At 51.2% G+C, this 19,508-nt stretch overlaps 1 long non-coding RNA gene across 1 annotated transcript; it reads left to right on the top strand.

Annotated features, from left to right (window-relative positions):
• Window positions 1-16,030: 16,030 nt before the first annotated feature.
• On the top strand, window positions 16,031-18,111 carry LOC118553852 (uncharacterized). Its single transcript, XR_004926237.2, has 3 exons — window positions 16,031-16,075; window positions 17,141-17,339; window positions 17,817-18,111. It is a non-coding gene; the product is annotated as an uncharacterized LOC118553852 (long non-coding RNA).
• The last annotated feature ends 1,397 nt before the right edge of the window (window positions 18,112-19,508 follow it).

A 19,508-nucleotide genomic window follows, 5' to 3' on the forward strand; every position in this document is an offset into this window, starting at 1 on the left:
TAGGAAAGACCTTTGCCAGCCGTCCGTACATGTCATCACATTTCTCCAGGAGATGGAGCTGCGTGAGCTTGGAAAAGCGGGGCTTGGGCAGGTTCAGGGAGAAGGTGCAGCTGCGACCCAGGGCCCCCGGTGGCCCAGACACCTGGCCACAAAATTCCCAGGGTGGGTCTGCAGAAGACACAGGCGGGTCAGGAAAGCAAGGGCAAACTCTACAGAGATCCGGGACGGTTGCTCAAGTGCTCGAGAATCATGTGGCAAGGCCCCAGCCATCCTCAATCTCCCGGCTCTAGCTGGAAGGTTCCATTTGTGCCCTGCTGAAAACTGCCCTTCTCTAAAAATGAAAGGAAGACAGTTGCTCCAGACCACACATGTACACACACACATACACACACACACACCACACAAAAACCACTCACTCTCTAAAAATATAGACCACTGGGCGCCTGGGTGGCTCAGTTGGTTAAGCGACTGCCTTCGGCTCAGGTCATGATCCTGGAGTCCCTGGATCGAGTCCCGCATCGGGTTCCCTGCTCAGCAGGGAGTCTGCTTCTCCCTCTGACCCTCCCCCCTCTCATGTGCTCTCTCTCATTCTCTCTCTCTCAAATAAATAAATAAAATCTTTAAAATAAATAAATAAATAAAATAAAACTATAGACCACCATTTTTTGATGGCAACTTTATCTAGCAAGAGTTCTCAACCCATTTGAAATGGAATTGGGGGAGGAGAGGGAGGAGTGGGAAAAGTTCTGGTGCTGGGGGCTCCACCCTGAACCAAGAGAATCAGAATTCCTGGGCATTTTAATCTAATTGTTTTGGAAAGCCTTCCGGGTGAGTCTTCCATGCAGCCAGAGCTGTGAATCACTGAGTTAAAGCAAGAAGACGATTCAGACCCGAAGTGCAGAAAGGGCTAGAGTCTCCAGGTAAGGTTCTCGAATTCCGAACTTCCCCCATAATAGAGACGTCCCAGGCCGCTGAGAGGCAGGAGAACCACCTCCAAATTCGTGTGGGTCCCAGCCAAGGGGATTTGGCATTCATGTAGCCCCCTCTGCTGGCCACGAAAATCGGTCAGTTCTCTTTGGAAAAGGATCCCCCAAAGGGAGCCTCCCCCTTGTCTCCTAGTCGGGAAGGGGGCTTCTCAGATGCTGGACTCCACGGGGTAGGGGAACTTACAAAGCAAACACCAACATGTGGAGGGACGAGGGTTCTTCCAGTCTTTTATTTTGCAGTCACATCTATCAACACCATTGTATCGGGAAAGAAGACATTTTTCAGCAAAAATATAAAAGGAAAGCAATTGCAGAACAGATGATATATAACCTTTAGAAATAAATGTAGTCTTTAGAAAAACCTTACTGCATTTTCTCTATATTTCTTATTTTGCTGCGGGCCAGCGCATGCATCCTCGACTGGGACTCACGTTGAGGGGGGCGCGCTGGCCCAAAATAAGAGTTTTTAATTAAGAAATTACTCTTTGGTCACTGTTACCAAGTAACATTGTCATCAGAGCTTCGTCAGCATGTGACCAGTGGGGACACCTGGGGCCCCGCACTCGGAAGGACCCTGCCCTTGGTTTAATGCTCTCTTGTGGCCACCTGGAAATTCCTGATGATCTTTGAGCCAGGACCTCTGCATTTTCATTTTGCACTGGGTGCCGCAAATTGCCTAGGCCGTCCTGACTTTCACTGGTATGTCTGTGTGACACCCGGCTTTCAGCTCTTCGATATATACTGATGAGCTTCCATCGGTGCTAGGCACCAAGGTTACAGTGATGAAGCACACAGAGAGTGCTTGGCCCTAGAAAGCTGTCCTTCTGGACCGGGCACACTGCCAGTGTTTACAATGGGAAGATCAATGAATGAGATCTAGAGCAGATTATGATTCTCTGAAGGATATTTCCGGAGATGTACAATGGGGTGAAGCGATAGCACATGCCAGGGAGCCGAGGCCGGGGAAGGTTCTGGAAGGAGGTGATGTGAGAGCTGGGACCGAAAGAAGGGAGCAAAGTACAGAACAAAGGTATTCCGAGGGAGGGAACATGTGCTGGAGGCCAGCAACCTGGAGGCTATGGGGGGAACTCAGGAGCTGAATTAGAAGGGGGTATGGAGGGGAAAAAGAACTCCAGGTGACTCCCAGCTTTCCAGTTTGAATGGCAATGACAGTAGCATCATTTATGTTGAGATCTGGTGTGGATAGGGGAAGGGATGTGCAGGGATGGGGGAGAAAACACTACAAGTATTGTTTCAGCCAAATAGATTGGCTCCCCGCTACCAGGAATGGTCTTCTCAATTGGTGGGGGCTGCGGGAAGACCCCACTCTGGCAGATACTATCAATCACCTATTAAGGCTGCGAGAGAAAATACAGGATGTCCAGTTAAATTTGAGTTTCATCTAAACAACAAATAATTTTTTTAGTGTAAGTATATCCTAAATATTGCATGGGATATACTTATTCTAAAGGTTACTTGTTGTTTATCCGAATTCAAATTTAACAGCTCACTTTTTACCATTTTTTATTATTTGTTTGTTTATGCTAAATCTGGAACCCTATCACCTACTCAACTGCCTTTACCCTGATTGGTTCAGTTGTCTGAAAACCATAGGTTTCTCAGGAGGCCCAGTCCCAAGGATGAAACCTGATTGGTCCAAGCCCAGCATGGTAATTCCATTTCCTGCCGGTGATTGGTTTAGGAAACAGCATGTGACACAGTTCTGGCCAATGAGAGTTGAGAGGAAGTCTGGAGGTTGGGGAGCTTTGAGAGAAGTTTTTCTCCACTCTTGAACAGGCTCATGACAAAGACACTGCTCTCCTCCCTTGAGTGTTGGGGGTGAGGCTTTGATGTGTGGAGCTCCAGCATCCACCCTGCAACCATGAGGGAACAAGCCGGAGATTAAAGACAAGGTGTCAGGGCAGAAAGATATGTCCTCAATGATGCCACCCAGTCTCCAAATCTGCCAGCCCTGGAGCCCCTGCCTTCTTTTCGGGCTTCTGGTTAGTGAAGTAATACATTTCTTATTATTGGAGACAGTGGAGATGGCTCTTCTGTGACTTCCACATGGCCAAGCTCATCCCACCTGCTGCATTGGCCAGCCGCCAGCTTGCAGGAGCCCCAAGACTGAATTTTGTGGAGGGAGATACAGAACATTTTCATGTCACATTGAGTATGGCGGAGAATACACAATTAAGAATAAGTAATTACACTGGGTGTTATATGCAAATAATGAATCATGGAACACCACATCAAAAAGTAATGATGTAATGTATGGTGATTAACATAACATAATTAAAAAAAAGAATAAGTAATTAGACTACAGATTCCTGGTATCTCAGCCTCACGCTCTGTCCACGCAGACCTTTGTAGAAGCCCCTGTCTTTCCTCCCTGCCCTTCCCAACCTAGTCCTTTGGATCTCACTCCCGCTGAGAGACAGTCTCTGGGATCTCTCACATTTCTACCCACCTCTTGAGCAGAGGCACTGACAGCTTTTCTTCCAGATTATCTTTTCAAGGATGTTTGTTAGTGAAGTCTTTGAAGACAGAGCTCGTGTCTCCCTCCAGGGCAGAGGGCAGATTTGTTTGCTGTCCAGTTAACAGATGATAATGTCTCCCTCTCAGGCAAAGGCGGGTGGGTTTGTTCAGAGCCTGTCATAACAGACTGGGGTTTCCTCCGCCATGACACAAACCGCTGGGCCTCCATATCTGCCCGGGACCCTCCACTTTGCTCCCCCGGGCTTGGGATGCGGGGCGAACCATGCGGACACGAAGCTCGCACTGCCTGCTATGCCCGGTAATAAAGTCCCTCCTTGGTGACGCAGGAGTCTTCTGTCTTCTGCCAGCATCCGTGGAACTGTGGCCGGCTCACTTGTCAGCTTGTAAGTAGGGAAAATCTCAGACCCGTTGAGCTCTTGAAATACCCTCCGGATCCCTGAAGTGTTTCAGGACACTTGAGCTTCTGAATCGTCACAGGTGTTATTTCACCTGCTGCAGATCAGCCAGGTCGGCAGCAGCTCAGTCCGCTGTTTCAAAGCCGGTTCTGGGGAAACGTGTGCTGAGAGGCCATATTGCATGGTGGGTGACCAGAGGTGCGTTCATCTCCTGGATCTGCCACCCAGCGGCTCCATGACCACGGTCAAGTCACTCCATGCTTCAGAGTCTCCGTTTCTTTGTCTGTAGATTGGCTGCGAAGGATACAAGAAACCCTCTCGAGGTACATTAAGGAGAGTGGCTTTCATAGTAAGGAACTAGGAGGTTCCATGGACTCCACTTGAAGGAAATCCAGTCAACCCCAAGATGCCCTGGGAAGTGGAGGATGCAGGGAAGCTGCTTTGTCCTCTTCCTGTTCTCTGTGGAGCTTCTGTCCTTCTGTCCCTGCTGCTCATCTGCTTCCTTCTTCCTTCCCTTCCCAGGCCCTCCTCCACCCACTCATCTGTGTCTCCTGGGCCCCATCATAACCACCCCAAATGGCCTCAGCTCTGACAATGCAGCCCAGCACCCTGTGGGCAGCCTAGTCCTTCGGGTCTCCAATTCCCAAGAAAAGGAAGCTGATTGAGTTTTGGGACCAGTGTCATCCTTGGTCCCATCCTTGTATCTTGAGGACACAGACTGGGCTGCCTGTCAGGTAGTGCAAATTCTTCCAACAGCGAGTTTCAGTGGGCAGGAAGTTACTGTTCTCTCTGGAGTAACCAAATTCATAGAGTTTCTATAGAGGTTCATAAAGAGGTTCACAAAAAGTCCATCCCACAGGGCCTGGCACAGGTGAGATGCTCAAAAGAGGGTCATGATTTATGGGGGACTCAGGGTATTCGTTGCCAGCCAAGGGCTTGTGCCTTAGAAGGTCAGGCCATGCTTGTGAGGTGTCTTTCTCCCTAAATACCTGGTTAGCACAGTAGGTGCTGAACCCGGGTGGGGTGAGGCCCCAGGACTCAGCCTTGCCGTCAGCCCTGCTTCTGAGGGCCTTTGGGGCATATGGGACATCTTGTCATGTTTAGTAACTGCAGGTGTTTGGGGCTTTGTGTTTGTGTCCAGCCTTTTGCACACTTGGGGCCAGTGTTTGTTCATCATGTAGCTTTTTTTGTGGGGGGGAAACATTTATACATATGAAATCTCTATCCATTTCCGTTTTTAAAGGTTTTCTTTAAAATCGGGGACAGACGTTGAATTTTATGAAATTCCTTTTTGACATCTATCACAACGATGACATCGTTTTCTTCCTTAACTGACTAATATGAATGATGTTAATGAATTTCTTCCTATGGAAGCATTCTTGCATTTCTGGAAGGAATGCCATTGTCATTCTGCTGTACTTTTTTGGGATTAAAAGGAACTTTATCATTCTTCTCTAACTCATTAAAGTTTTCTCGGGTTTTATTGGCAATGAAAAAATTAATAGACAAACCTGTCATTGTTCTTTATTTTTTGTTAAATAATTTTTTAAAATATTTTTTAAAAAGTAGGGCTGTGCCATAACATGGATCTACAATGAACTTTTTTTTTAAAGATTTTATTTATTTATTTGACAGAGAAAGATACAGCGAGAGAGGGAACACAAGCAGGGGGAGTGGCAGAGGGAGAAGCAGGCTTCCCACTGAACAGGGAGCCCGATGTGGGGCTCGATCCCAGGACCCCAGGATCATGACCTGAGCTGAAGGCAGACGTTTAACGACTGAGCCATCCAGGCGCCCCTGCAATGAACATTTTTCAGTTCAATTGCTGACGCTTTTCCAGGCAGAATATAACACTCCATTCATCTCATTTCTCTGGCTGTTCTTTTGGGGGGAACTTCCTTTTTCCTGTGGCTCTTCCAGTGTAGACTTTCCCTAAGACCCCTTCTCTTCTCCCCCTTGTCTCCTAGTCCTGCCCTGCCCCCGATGGCTTTCAATCAACAACCTGCAGACCCAGGCTCCTCTCCTCCTTGAACTGCCGTCCCCATCTCTCGCCTCCTGGAATGGATGTGCCCCCTACTGCCCGCGCCCAGGGAAGCCCATGACCCCAGTCCACAGCCTCAGACCAGGGGGTGGGAGCAGGATGTCTAGGCCAGGCCACGGAGTTCTAGTGAACTGGTCTGTAGGAAGTACACCCCCAAAGGTGAGTCCTTGTGTTCCCTTTGGAACAGATGCAATCAGTTCACAGAGGAAAACCACATTTTGTTTAGTCTTTTCCCGGCCCAGATGCCTGGTATTTAATAAAGCCTGGAGCCAGCCCCGAGGGGGACTAGCTTTATGGGCTCCAGGCAGTACTGCAAGCACCCCCCCCAGGCAGGGGGGCTTGACCCGTTGGCGGCCGATTGGAGTTTTCTTCCCAGCCCCACCTCTCCTGATGCCGCCAACTCTTCCATCAGATGAAGAGAAACATGGCCTCTCAGGGTCATTCTCCTTCCCAGGGATGCTGTGAGGAAGCGTCTCCAGTTTAAAGGATTCCCCCCCGCGCCAGGGAAGACCCCAGAGGAACTCAGGGTGACCTCTGACCTCCGGTTAAGGATGACATGGTGCAGCCAAGTCACACTTGGGGTGCTGTTACCTGAGTGAGCGCGTGATTTCTGGCCGTGTAGCAATGGAGGCCACGGCCCTCTTGACGATGGGCGGGAGGGATTTTCGGGATCATCCCCCAGTGCCTGAGTCACAGCAGTGCCACACTGAGTCCTTGGCTCATTCACAGCCAAGCCCTCCAGCCCCGGGGTACAGAAATGGACCAGACATACCGGGCATTCCTGCCGGTGGTTAGAGTGGGAATCAGCTGCAAACGGGGCGTTTTTCTCTGGGTCGCCCCCACCCCTCCAAAAAACAAGCTTTCAGGAGCTGGGGGCACAAAGCACCAGCGGAGGGAATTCTGGACTGTGGGGCCAGTATCTGATGGATAGGGATGTTCCCGGGGGTGACAGAACATGCAGGTTACGGGGCCGCTCCCTGAATTTTGGGTTTCTAACTGCTTATGCAAGGGCACGGTGGGCCCTCCATGCGTGTGGTTTAACAAAAAGCCTTGTTTTGTTTTTTTATTAATATATTATACACTTAGGGGCACCTGGTAGCTCAGTCAGTTAAGTGTCTGCCTTTGGCTCAGGTCATGATCCTGGAGTCCTGGGATCGATTCCCACATTGGGCTCCCTGCTCAGCGGGGAGCCTGCTTCTCCCTCGGCCCCTCCCTCTGCTCATGCTCTCTCTCTGTCTCAAACAAATAAATAAAATCTTTAAATAAAATATCATACATTTAGAAAACATTTCCAAAAAACGCAAAGAAGAAAATAAAGATAACCCCAAGTCTTATCACTGAGGCCCCACACTGCTTCATGTTGGGGTGACAGCATCTCTCCATGCCGACCTAAGGATGTACCCAGTGTGACCTGAATGAGACCTAATGAGACCTCACGTGACCCGGTTTATCACTGCCCCGGGCGCCCTTCCATGCAAATATATGGAGATCTACAGCAACGTTTTAAACAACTCTGAGCATTCTATCGTGTGGCTCATCGTGTCACTGCCCGGATGGTGTCTACAGATGTTGAAATAAACAAACAAATGAACAGGGGGGAAGCAAATAAAACAGATGCATGGAGGAAGACCTGGTTAGGACACCCACAGCACAGAGCATACGAAAGCCTACCATTGCACATGATCTCCTTTATCCTCACAACAGCCTCGTGGGGTAACTGGCCATTCTCTTATTTTATAGATGGGTAAATTGATGTTCTTAGAGGTTGCCCACCTTACTCCTAGGCTCCCAGGCAGCCCATAGCAGAACTGGTCAGACCCAGATCTGTCCGACGTCCATCCCCACCTTTCTCCCCCAGCAAGCTGTGTCTGTGTGCGTGTAAAAACACACCCCAAGTCGGCCCCTAACTTCTCAGCTCTCTGGCTCGCTACATCTCTACAGCCTCAGGACCAGCAACCTTAGCATCTTGGACCTCCGCCTCTAAATCAGACACTGCATTTTCCCCAGGATTCCTTGGTACCTCATTCAAACATTACAGACTGAGAGACACGTGGTCTACAGCGCTTCTGCTGTAGGACTGGATTAGGGTAAGTTGAGTCACTGCTTTCCCTGGGAGAAAGGAACCACTTTCTTCTCCAAGGGGAGATCTGAGACCATACCAGGTAAGCTGGGCCTTCCCAGTGCCGATGCCCCGGGGATGAGTGAGGGCGAGATGGCACACCCTCCTCCCTCCATCTCCCCAGAGCCTCCAGAGCTGCCTCACCCAACCCCGGTGCCCTCACGCCTGCCTTAATCACTTCTTGGCAACACGCACAAGGAGACTGAGTGAACAGCGCTGGGGGATAACCAGGCTGGTCACACCGCCCACAGCCCCCAGACCTGTCTGCAACCATCAGAGTTTTCTCTTCCCCACTAATCGCAGAGACAAAGCCACATGCAAGGTCTAATGTCTTTCTTTTACTCAGCCTTTCATGATGGGGTGGAGGGGCTCACAGGAAGGAGAAAGTGTGGGTCCCAGCTTGGATGTGGGTGTTCCTAGGCCCTTGTTTGAGACCAACATCTATTTGTCAAACGGCAGTGGGGTCCTGGGGACAGCCATCCGGTGGGGACGCCAAGATCCAACAATAGGGCCCAGGTCTGCAACTGAGTAATATTGTTAATGGAATTACTACATTTAATAAAATGTGTCCTCCTCCTACTAATAGCAGTAGTATTGCATGCTCCCCAGATGCCCGACACGTGCAAGGCACCGACCGTATTTATGGAAGCATAAAGCTTTCGCTCAGAGCCTCCCTCAACTCCCAGTTCCAAATACAGTGGCTGTGAGAACTCACTTTTATGCCTTATCCTTTATGCCTCTCCTCCTCCCTCCCTGCTCCCTCTCCTCCTCCTCCTCCTCCAGAGCACAAAGCACTGGGGATTTATAGCATTTGCATAAATACCCAGCAACAAGAGAGTGGATAGAGTGGATAATCGCATTGCCACATTTCGCTACACCATACACTGGGTGTTCTGGAATGGAAAGGAACAAACTACCAACACCCAGCCACACAGCTAGAGTGGAAATACATGATGATCTAGGGGAGCCTCCTTCCTGGCCCTTCCCATCTCCTGGGGCACCTGGCAGTCCCTGTTGTTCCTTGGTTGGTAGACACACCACTCTGATGTCTGTGTCCACGGCCACATGGCTCCTTCTCTCCGTGTTTCTGTGTTTCTTCTTCTAAGTCATTGCATTCGGTGTCTATCCTAATTCAGCAGGACCTCATCTTAACCAATTCTATCTGCAAAGACCGTATTTCCAAAAAAGTTCACATCCACAGGTATCAGGGGTAGGACTTGCACGTATCATCTTTTGGGGGCACTTGCCCAAGACAGCACAACTATTAAGTGGCAGAATCAGGGTCCAAACCCAGGTCTGCCTGATTCTGGGACCCCTACTCTGAACCACAACACTTTTGGTCCCTAAGCTCATCCAACAAAGAGGCATCGGCCGTGTGGGCCAGGCCCTCGGGGGCTGGGTCCCATCCTGGCCTCAGGGAGTTCAGGGGAGCCCTGGAAGGGCAAAGCAATGAGTGTTTCATTCAGGCAAATGCAGACACCCCAAGGATGCACCAGGCACTGTCGGGGGGGGGGGAGGCTGGGGGAGGGGGCAGCGTCAGGGCAGATGTGACGCTGGTGGGCACTAGCCTGAGGCTAGAGATGAATCGGGTTGTGTGGGGCCCAAGAGAGACATTCCAGGCTGGGGGAAGGGCATAAGCAAAGGCCTGGAGGGGACCCTGGTGACCTGGTGTGTTCAGGGTGGGGCAGATCCAGGCAGCAGCAGGTAGATCTGTGGATGCACCCAACCCCTCAGTACCCTTGTCTTCAGAACTGTGTGCGGTGAACCTGGGCGGCTCGAAGTCAGTGCAATGTGGGCGCCCTGGGCACCCCGCCCTGGATCCTGGGCAAGCCATCACAGCTCCAAGAGTCACCCACTGTACGGGGGCGACAGTCTTCACTGCCAACCTCAGAGGCCATGTCGAGGTCCAAAACAGGACTTGGCAGCATCTCGGCTTTGAGGAAAGGGAACCTGTGAACAATGGCCCCAGAAAGAAAGCCTGTGCCTGTGATCTTATTTGGAAATAGGGTTTTCTCAGACATAGTTAAGGTAAAATGAGGTCACACTGGATTCAGGTGGGCCCAAATCCAATATGACGTGTCCTTAAAAGACACTGACACGCAGGGAGAAAGCCATGTGATAATGAAGGTAGAGATCCAGGTGACACTACCAGCCAAAGACCACCGGAACCACCAGAAGCCCGGACAGCTGCCCGAACACACTCCCCCGTGGAGCCTGCAGAAGGATCCAACCCTGCCAACACCTTGACTTTGGACTTCCGGCCACAAGACCATGAGAGACTAAATATCTCTTGTTTTAAGCCACCCCATTTGTGGGACTTCGTGACAGCAGCCTCGGAATGAGATGCTAATTCAAGTGTGAAGGAGGAAAGCGAAGCTGGCCATGGTGATGGGGGTTGACAGGGAGTGACTTGGGGGGGGGGGAACACGGTTTTGGATGAATGGCACAGGCTTCACTGAGGGAAGCCGAGTGGGCCAGTGGGTGTCCGGGAGAAGAGCATCACAAGTGCAAAGGCCCTGAGGCAGAAGCTTGGGGGTGGGGTTGGAGGGAGGGAGGACGTGCCACCAGAGCAGAGTGAGTGACAAGGAGGGAAGGAGAACTCAGTGGGGAAGGAGGGCCAGCTCACATGGTGCAGTGCAAGCCAGCAGAAAGATTTCAGTTTGTTTGTTTGTTTGTTTGTTAAAGATTTTATTTATTTATTTGAGAGAGAGTGCACACAAGCACAGGGGAGGGTCAGAGGGAGAGGGAGAAGCAGACTCCCCGCTGGACAGAGAGCCCACCGTATGGCTGGATCCCAGGACCCTGGGATCATGACCTGAGCAGAAGGCAGACGCTCAACCAACTGAGCCACCCAGGTGCCACAGAAAGACTTCAGTTTTTACTCCAAGCTTTTAAAATAAGTTCTTAACTATTCTGCTTCTTTTTTAAATAGCAGCTTTACTGAGATATAGTTAACATGCCCTAAAACTCAGAATCTTTGAAGTGTACATTTCTGGGGGTTTTAGTACATTCACAGAGTCATACAACCCTCATCACTGTCTTCTTCGAGAATGTTTTCATCATCCCAAAGGAAACCTCATCCCTTTCTTCTGAATTTGATAGGCGGCCATCAGAGGGCTCAAGAAAGGAGCCCTGTGAACGACTTTCGATTCTGCAGTATTCCAGGGGCAGGGCGCTGGGGGGTTGGGGGCGTGAAGGCGGGACCGGGGAGAGCAGGCCAACAGGTCAGGATGGTGCAAGACACAGGTGAAGCTGGAGGAGGCCTTGACTGGGTTGCAAGGGAGGGGGGGCGAGATGAACAGTGGTCAGATAAAGGATGCATTTTGAAAGCAGAGCTCATAGATCAGATATGAGGGGAAGAGAGAGAAGGAGAGGCATCATGGGGATCCCGAAACTGAGCCCTCCAAAGGGATGAGCCCACATTGAAGGAGGCGGGGAGACTGTGGGAGGGACAGGTGAGTAGGCAGGAGCTGGGGCTCTGATGAGCAGTGTGGTTCGGATGCCTGATACCCAGCCCGGGGTTGAGATGGTCACTGGATATACCAGCCTGGTGTCAGGGAGAGGCCGAGTCAGGAGATGGAAATTCTGTAATCTTCTGAACGTGAGGCTGATGGGCTCACCAAGGGGGTGAGTGAGTATGGATAGGAAAGAGAAGACATCCAAGGATGAGCCCTGGGCCTCCAGCATTTAGGAACAGCAGAGGAGACTAGGAAGAAACAGCCAGAAAGATGTGAAGAACATTAATGGTGATTATTTCTAAGTCGTTGAGTTATGGGTGATTTGTTTTCTTCTCTTGCCAGAATTTATTACAATGAAAACATTACTGTTATAAACTTCTAAAAACCAATTCCTTCTTATAAAATGAATTCTTTCATGGACGCCTATGAGATTATCTGCTCAGCATCCCATTTCTAGGAATAGAAATTCACTGTACTTCACACGCCCCCTGGCCCACCACCATGGTGCCAGTAGAAGCAGCAAATTATAAATATGACCCTGACTTCCTGGTTGTCTTTTATTGGTCCAGAAGTGAGCATGGGATCCAAGCTGAGCCAATCAGAGTCCTTCCCTGGGAAATGCTATTTGGGCACCTGCATGGTAAAATATAAACCTTGGAAGTTGTTGGTAGCTATGTTTTCCTCCATGTGGCCCTGAGAAGCCAAGGAAGGTAGTCTTTCTAGAAAGAAAAGAAAGAGGCAAATGTGCAGACAGGGGAGGAGCTTGAGCCGTGACTCAGTTTCTCGAGGTCCAGCTGCAAGTTACCCTTGCAGCCTTCTATCGGCTTCCCCCGGTGTCTGAAACTGGTTTAGGTTGGGTTTTATCATTCAAGGCCAAGAGACCTGGCAAACACAGTGTGAGTCCACGTTCATCTGTGCTGCACCTGCCATGGGCCAGGCACCCAGGAAAGGTCTAGGCTCACCCCCAGGAGTTTCTATTCCAGTTGCATTCAGACCTCATGCCTCACGGCACCTACAGTCTGGACTTGGGGGTCCACAAAGCATTCTTCTGCACAGCATCTCTCAATCCTCAAGACAACCCTGTGAGAGGAAGAATCTGTTTGAACAGAATGCCCTGTCCCATGCTTGCAGGTGACAGATTGTTTTTACCCCAAGTTCTGGATTCCTCCTGCCTCCCAACTTCTGGAAACTTCAAAAAGATGGAAAACCTTTCTCCCATCTTTTCTTGGGCTCTTCGACTCCTGCGGCAGTGCTCCCTCTTCTGCCAATGCCTAGGCCCTGCCAAATTCAGTGCCAAATTCCAGGATCGGGCAGAGTTGCTACATGCTGATTCGCCAATCGCTGGCTGGGTCCAGGTTGCATCATGAGAAGCAGATGTGCCTCCCAGACCCACCTCATTAATCAGCTAGTGAGGAGGCCGTGCCCTTCACCACTCCCCAGGGATTATATTGGAGCTGCTCGTCCAGACCCTGCACGGGCTCTTTCGGGTTCCCATGACCCAGGCGCCACTTGAACCTGTGGGACTGAAATTGAAATGCCCATTCCTTGCCTGTAGTCACAAGCCCAAGATTGGGCGTCCCGCGGCCAGGGGGCACCCGTCTGCTCTTTGAGGTCCCAGGGACTCGATCTCCTTTGCCGAACACATCAGGATGCTTAGTCCTCTGTGAATGGCTGCCCAGAGGTCACATGAGGTTGTACCTGTGAACAGGGCCCTGGTGTCCCCTCTGCTGTTCATTTTAAGTAAACTCGGACTTGGTTTCTGGAGCATCGAGGTGATGCAAGGAATTCCTGTCATCCCTTCACGCAGACTCACCAATGCTAACATTTTGTTCTTCCTGTCTGTCTGTCTCTCTGTCTTCATCTCTGTACACACACACACACACACACACACACACACACAGTCTTTATGATGAACTACTGAGGAATAAATTGCAGAGATCACACCTCCTCGTCCTATTACTTTAGTGCAGATGTCCTAAGATCAAAGACATTCTGTCCCACACAGTACAACTGCCAGAATCCGAAAACAACCTTGACACCAGACTGTAACCTACAGGCTCCTTCTGGGTCCCACTTTCTCGTCTCAGAAAGAGCCTTTACGGTCCTCCCTTCCCTGGGAGCTCATCCAGGCTGAGGCAATGGCTTTGGTGTCCCATCTCTCTGGCCTCCTTTCATCTGATCGATTCTGCAGCTTTCCTCTGTCCTTGCTGACACCGACATGTTTGAAGAGGACAGGCAGGGGACACGATGGTGGAGCAGCATCTGACTCACACGGGTCTTACTCGTAGCCTTCTCACCATACATCCTACCCGGTCCAGACTATTCTCTTTGCATCTGTTTGCAGGAATTATAATCCCACCCCTATAGGGGGTTGGCTGGTAGCCCCCCAAAAGATATGGCCACACCCCAAGCCCTGGAGCCTGTGAATGTGGCCTTGTTTAGAAAAAGGACCTTTGCAGATATAATTAAGGATCTCGAAATGAGGTCATCCTGGATTATCGAGGTAGAGCTGAAATCCAATGTCAAGTGTCCTTAGAAGAGACAAACCAGGGAGAGAAACAGAGGAGGAGGCCACCTGAAGTGGAGGGATGTGGCCACAAGACAAGGGGTGTCTGGAGCCACCAGAAGCCGGAGGAGACTAAGGAATTTCTCTCCTAGACCTTGGGAAGGACCTCGGCCTTGTGGACACCTTGATTTCAGACTTCTGGCCTTGAGAACTGTGAGAGAGTAAATTTGTCATTTGAGGCCACCCAGTTTGTAGTCATTTGTTATGCCAGGACCAGGACATGAATACAACTCCCCCTTTCCCTCAAAAAATCGGGTATATGGTTACCTATTGCATAATGCCTTTCACGGAGCTGCTGATTAAAGGTTGATTGACAGCAAACATAACCCAGCTCCCACGGTCTGCGGGCCCTCTGTCTTTCAGAGTAGGGTCTTGATGGGGTACGGAAGGGGTCCTCCTCTGTCCAGGGGGTGACCCAGGGGAAGGGGCATGAAGTGGAACAGGTGTATTGGGCAGTGAGAACGCTGGCCTGGGGAAGTGTCCCCTCCTCATTCTGGGGGCGGCAGCCACAGCCCAGGGTATGTCGAGACATCTTGGGACATCAGTGGCCGGGGGCAGGGGCGAGAAGCCACATGCATTTGGGTGGCCCCTGAGTGAGGAGAGGCCAGCTCCCCAACCCCTGGGAGCATGTTCTGGGTGTTAGCTAGGCTTGGGCCCTGCAGGCCTCAGCACCAGATGGGGGAACAAAGCCGTCCCAATTCGGGTACATGCCACCCACTTGGGAGGCTGCAGGCGCTGACCGGAGGCAGAGGCTGGGTCCTCCTGGCAGACTTTTCCATTGTGTCAGGAGGAAGCCGGCTTGGAGTGGAGCTGGGGGGCCTGCAGGCCGCGGGGAGCTGGTGAGGCCCACAGCGGGACCAGGTTGCCCAGGCCCTGTGCCCAGACAGGAGGCCCTGGAGGACAGCGCCCTCAGCGTGGCAAAGCCTGGATTCACTTTGCCCCCCACCCCCCCATCCACAGGAGCACCCTGCCTGGGGTGGGGGGATGGCTCAGTCCGCCCCGGGACTGTAGCGGCCACACTGAGAGCAATAGGGAGGCCCCAAGGGAGTGGAGTGGCTCTTTCTTCTTTTAGTCTTTTAAGTTATTTTGGTTTGAATTTTAATAAAAAGGGAACATAAAAGTCCTTCATGAACTGTGGGAGGTGCTTCTTTTGTACCAGGAAGAAGAGGCGGTGGAGTCCCTGGGGCCCCCGGGATGGGTCTGCCTCCACTTTATGGAAAGGTCCTGGGTTTATTGTTAACCTCCGTCCCCAGACCGCAGCGCCTCAAGCCAGGGCAGTAATCCCCTCCCCAGGGACCTGCTCAGCTCCGGCCTCATCCCCAGGCAGACACCAACAGTGAGAACGGCATCATAGGGACGTTTAACTCAAATGCTGGCTTTGCCCCCACCCTCACCCCAAGATGAACACCCCCCCCCCCGCAAGCCCAGGGGCCAACGCTGAGTGATCCTGTTCAGTGGTCCCAACAGAAATAGAGAAAACAGGTGACTCCACGCTCTCAAACTCCATTTCCAAGAATCACACGTATTTATTGAGCAAGTACTATATGCCCCCCTGTGTTGGGTGCCTTCCTGGAAAGTCTCGTATCAGGATGCTTCTGGTCGCAAATAACAGAAACCTCCGTCCACCTCCATTAGCTGAAATCATCAGGAAGGGTGCTACCTCCCATCCCAAGACGGCCATCAGAGGCAGCCGCAAAGGTGGCTAATTCAACAGCTCGGAGAGGTCAGAGAGCACACTGGTGCTTTTCCCTTTTCCACTCTGCTGCCCCCAACCGGCTCTCCTGGGGTCTCGGGACGGCTGCGGGAATTTCAGCGCGCGGGTGGAAAAGTGCCTCTCGGGATCTGCATCGAGAGGGAATTTGCCCCCGGAAGGCTCCCGTCAGACTTCGCGTCCCTCATTGGCCAGCACTGTGGGTCACATGCCCAGCCTGAAGCCAATCACCACCCGGGAGACCGTGGTTTATTTACATGACCCTGAACTTCAGCGGCAGGTGGATCGCCCGCCTGGGAGGTAGGTCTCCCGGGCTGCGCCAGGGGCTTTGGGAAAGAAGGGAGAGCTGAGGCTGGGTGGGCAGCCAGGGGTGGCCGCTGCTGTGACTTGTTTGATCTTCAGATAACAAGCGCATCTCCTAACGTGTTAGGCTCTGGACGCTCAGCAGTAACACAGAAGGGGAGCAAAGCGCAGAACGGGCAGCACCCCCTAAGAATCCCCACCCGCCTGGAACTGGCGGAACTGGCAGGAGTCTTTCTTCCTTCCTTTCCCTTCCTTTCCCTTTCCTTCCCTTCCTCCTTCTTTCCTTCCTTTTTCTTTTCTTCCTCCCTCTCTCTCTCTCTCCCTCCCTTCCTTCCGATTTTATTTATTTGAGAGACAGAGAGAGAGAAGAGAGCACGAGCGGGGGTGGGGAGAGGGAGAAGCAGGCTCCCCGCTGATCGGGGAGCCCAACGTGGGGCTCGATCCGAGGACCCTGGGATCATGACCCGAGCCAAAGGCAGACGCTTAACCGCCTGAGCCACCCAGGTGCCCCATGGCAGGATTTTCAAAGACAGGAGGGTCTGATGGGCCTTCTTTTAGTCTAGCCCTTGGTTTTAACAGGAATGATTTTGCACCCCTCAGGGCACATTTCTCGATGTCTGGAGACACTTTTGGTTTTCATGAGGTGGAAGGAGAAGAGCTTGCTATTGGCATCTCTGGCGCGGAGGCCAGGGGAGGCTGCCAAACACTGTCTGATGCACAGAACGGTCCCCCACAGAGTTCCGTTGCCCCAAATGTCACCAGGGTCCAGGATAAGAAATCATGGTAGCTCATGGATTTGTCATACAAGGCTGTGAACACAAATCTATGGATATTTTTACTTATGGGCACTTTAAGAGATTTTTAAGAACCTGTTAATGGAATGCAACCCTTGGCATCGGAACGTAATACCTGGAAGAAATCACACGGGGTCTTATTCTTACACCTGGCCTTTGCACAAGCCATGCTGTGGAAAGCAACCTCCTCCCCACCCCCCCACCCCTTCCCCACAACCATTGTCTTCTGAGCCCACGCCTGGCCGGCCTGAGATGTCTCTCCCTGCAGGAAGGCGTTGCTGACTGCTCAGCTCTCAGTGCTCCTGTGGCCGCCTGTACTTACCACCTGTCTTCCACCGGTCATGCGTCTGCTGTGGGACAGCCGAGGGGGCCATGCCATGTTCCGCCTTACTGCTGCCCTTTCTGTAGAAACCCACATGCCTGCTACGCTGTCTTTGCAAGCTCTCAGCCACCAACCTACCAATCAGGTGACTTGAGAGGGCCCCTCTCTCTCTGTAATCAGAAGCACACCTGCTCTGGGGTTCCGTGTTTCCATAACTAGCTTTATAAGGCAAAAATTGCATAAATGAAAATCCCTGCTGGGAAGCCATTCATTTCCATACACATCAGTACCTGTCGTTTTGCGCAGGTTGGGCCAATTCTCAGGCTGCAGCTGATTTTCCTGTGGCATGAAACAAACTGGTGTTGCTTCTACTCGGCACCATATAAAATAAACCCAGTTAAGCGAAGAAAACCATGTGGGGAAGCAGGCAAAGAATAAATTTTGGACAACTTATCAGTTAGGAGACTTTTAGCTGTAAAGCCACACATTTCTGCCAGAGAAGCTTTAAATAATACAAATCTTTACAGTTTCACGTCATATGTCCAGAGGAGGGGCGGCAGTGCCAGACTGTTCATTCAGGGACTTGCTGACATCGCCGACAGGATTCCTCTACCCTCTACAGGTCAGTTTTGGTCCTCAGGCCCATCTCCCGGAGGCGCAAGAGGTCTGCGCCAGCTCCAGCCATCACCCCACCGGCCTCACCCAGATGCAGAGAAGAAAGGTTTCCATCTAGGGTCTCTTTTTAAGACTAAAGAAACTCATTCCCAGAATCCGTTCAGTGGACGTCCCGACAGGGTTTATGGGCCAGAACCATAGCCCAAGCCCCTTCCTAGCAACTGTTGGCCAGGGGAATGGATTGCCCTGACTGGCTCAGAGGAGGGGACTGGCAAACTACAACCTGGGCACCAAATCTATCCATCACCTGCTTATGTATAAAAAGCCATACCCGTTCACCTACATACTGCCTATGGCTGTTTTCATACCACACTGTCGGAGATCTCATGCCTAAAATATTTACCAGATGGTCCTTTTCCAAAAAAAAGTTTGCTGCCCCCTGGTTTAGACTAACAAAGTGCTGCCGGAAAGGAAGAAACCATCCCCAAGCACAGAGGCTTGTCCCGCGCGAGAGGGGGTGGAGGGGAGGGCGGGATGATTTGGGTAGGAACCCTGTGGTGTCCGGTGCAATCCCCGCTTTGCCGCAGAAGAGTTGTGCGTCTTTGGGGAGCCCCTAGGCATTCTCAGGCTCAGCTTCCTCGTCCGTAAGAGAGAAAACGTTTTGCCACAGCTGGTAGGATTCAATGAGGTGATAGACGGAAAGCACCTGGCACAAAATAGACTGAGAATGTTTTGTTCCCTTCAAGAATTTTCTAATGGGTTTTATGCTGTTAGGCTCACCCCAAAAGAGAGGCTGCCAAAGGCATTTGTGGTTGACTAATTGGAATCAAAACATTGCTTCTGCTTTTACAAAAGTCAAATTACCCAAACAGGATTTGGTTTTAGGAGCTTTCTTAAAATCAGAACGAGCCGACAACAAAAGCTCCAAAGGAAAGTTGTGCAACATGGCGACGGTGGGTGGCAGGGATGTCTGTTCTCGGGTGTTTCAGAGCCCAGGGGTATCTCCCTGTCTGGGATCATTGCTGTGGGCTGGAAGTTGAGGCAGGGGGCTGGACAAGATGTAAGGCTGAGGGTACCCACGGCGACAGGTATCGAAGGCTGGGGTCTCAACCCTGCACCCCAAAGAGTCTTTTTTAATATCACAGCGACCCCATGTTTGGAGAGAAAATGACTGCCAAACAAAATGCTTTCATTAACTAATTTATTTTCCTTTATTAAAAAAAAAACAACAATCAAGAACACATGTATTGGCCACTCTGGCCTTCTGCTGGGACCAGAGACCTGGGAACATGAGGTGGAGAGAACAGGCCATGGGTTTGGACAGCCCCAGATTACACTTCAGCTCTCCCCTCTTGGCTGCATACACCTGAGGCAGGAGACTTTGCCTCCGAGACTCAGTTTCCTCATCTGTAAAATGGAGATCACAGCAGTGCCTCCTTCCCAAGTTCTTGCGAAGATTTGATGAGACCCATTAAGAGCCAAACGTAGTACAGGGTCTCATAGACAGTGTATACTCGACAAATATTAGCTATCATATTAGCTAACGTACATAGCTCCAACACTGCAAGGTAGATCTTAATCCCATTTCTCAGAAGAGGACCCTGAGACTCAGAGAGGTTAAGTTACTTATCCAAGGACACACAGCCAGGAAGTGGTAGAGCTGGGGTTGGCACATAGGTCTGAGTGGCTCTAGAATGCC

This window comes from Halichoerus grypus, chromosome 10, assembly GCF_964656455.1.
Source record: "Halichoerus grypus chromosome 10, mHalGry1.hap1.1, whole genome shotgun sequence".
Lineage (NCBI taxonomy): Eukaryota > Metazoa > Chordata > Mammalia > Carnivora > Phocidae > Halichoerus > Halichoerus grypus.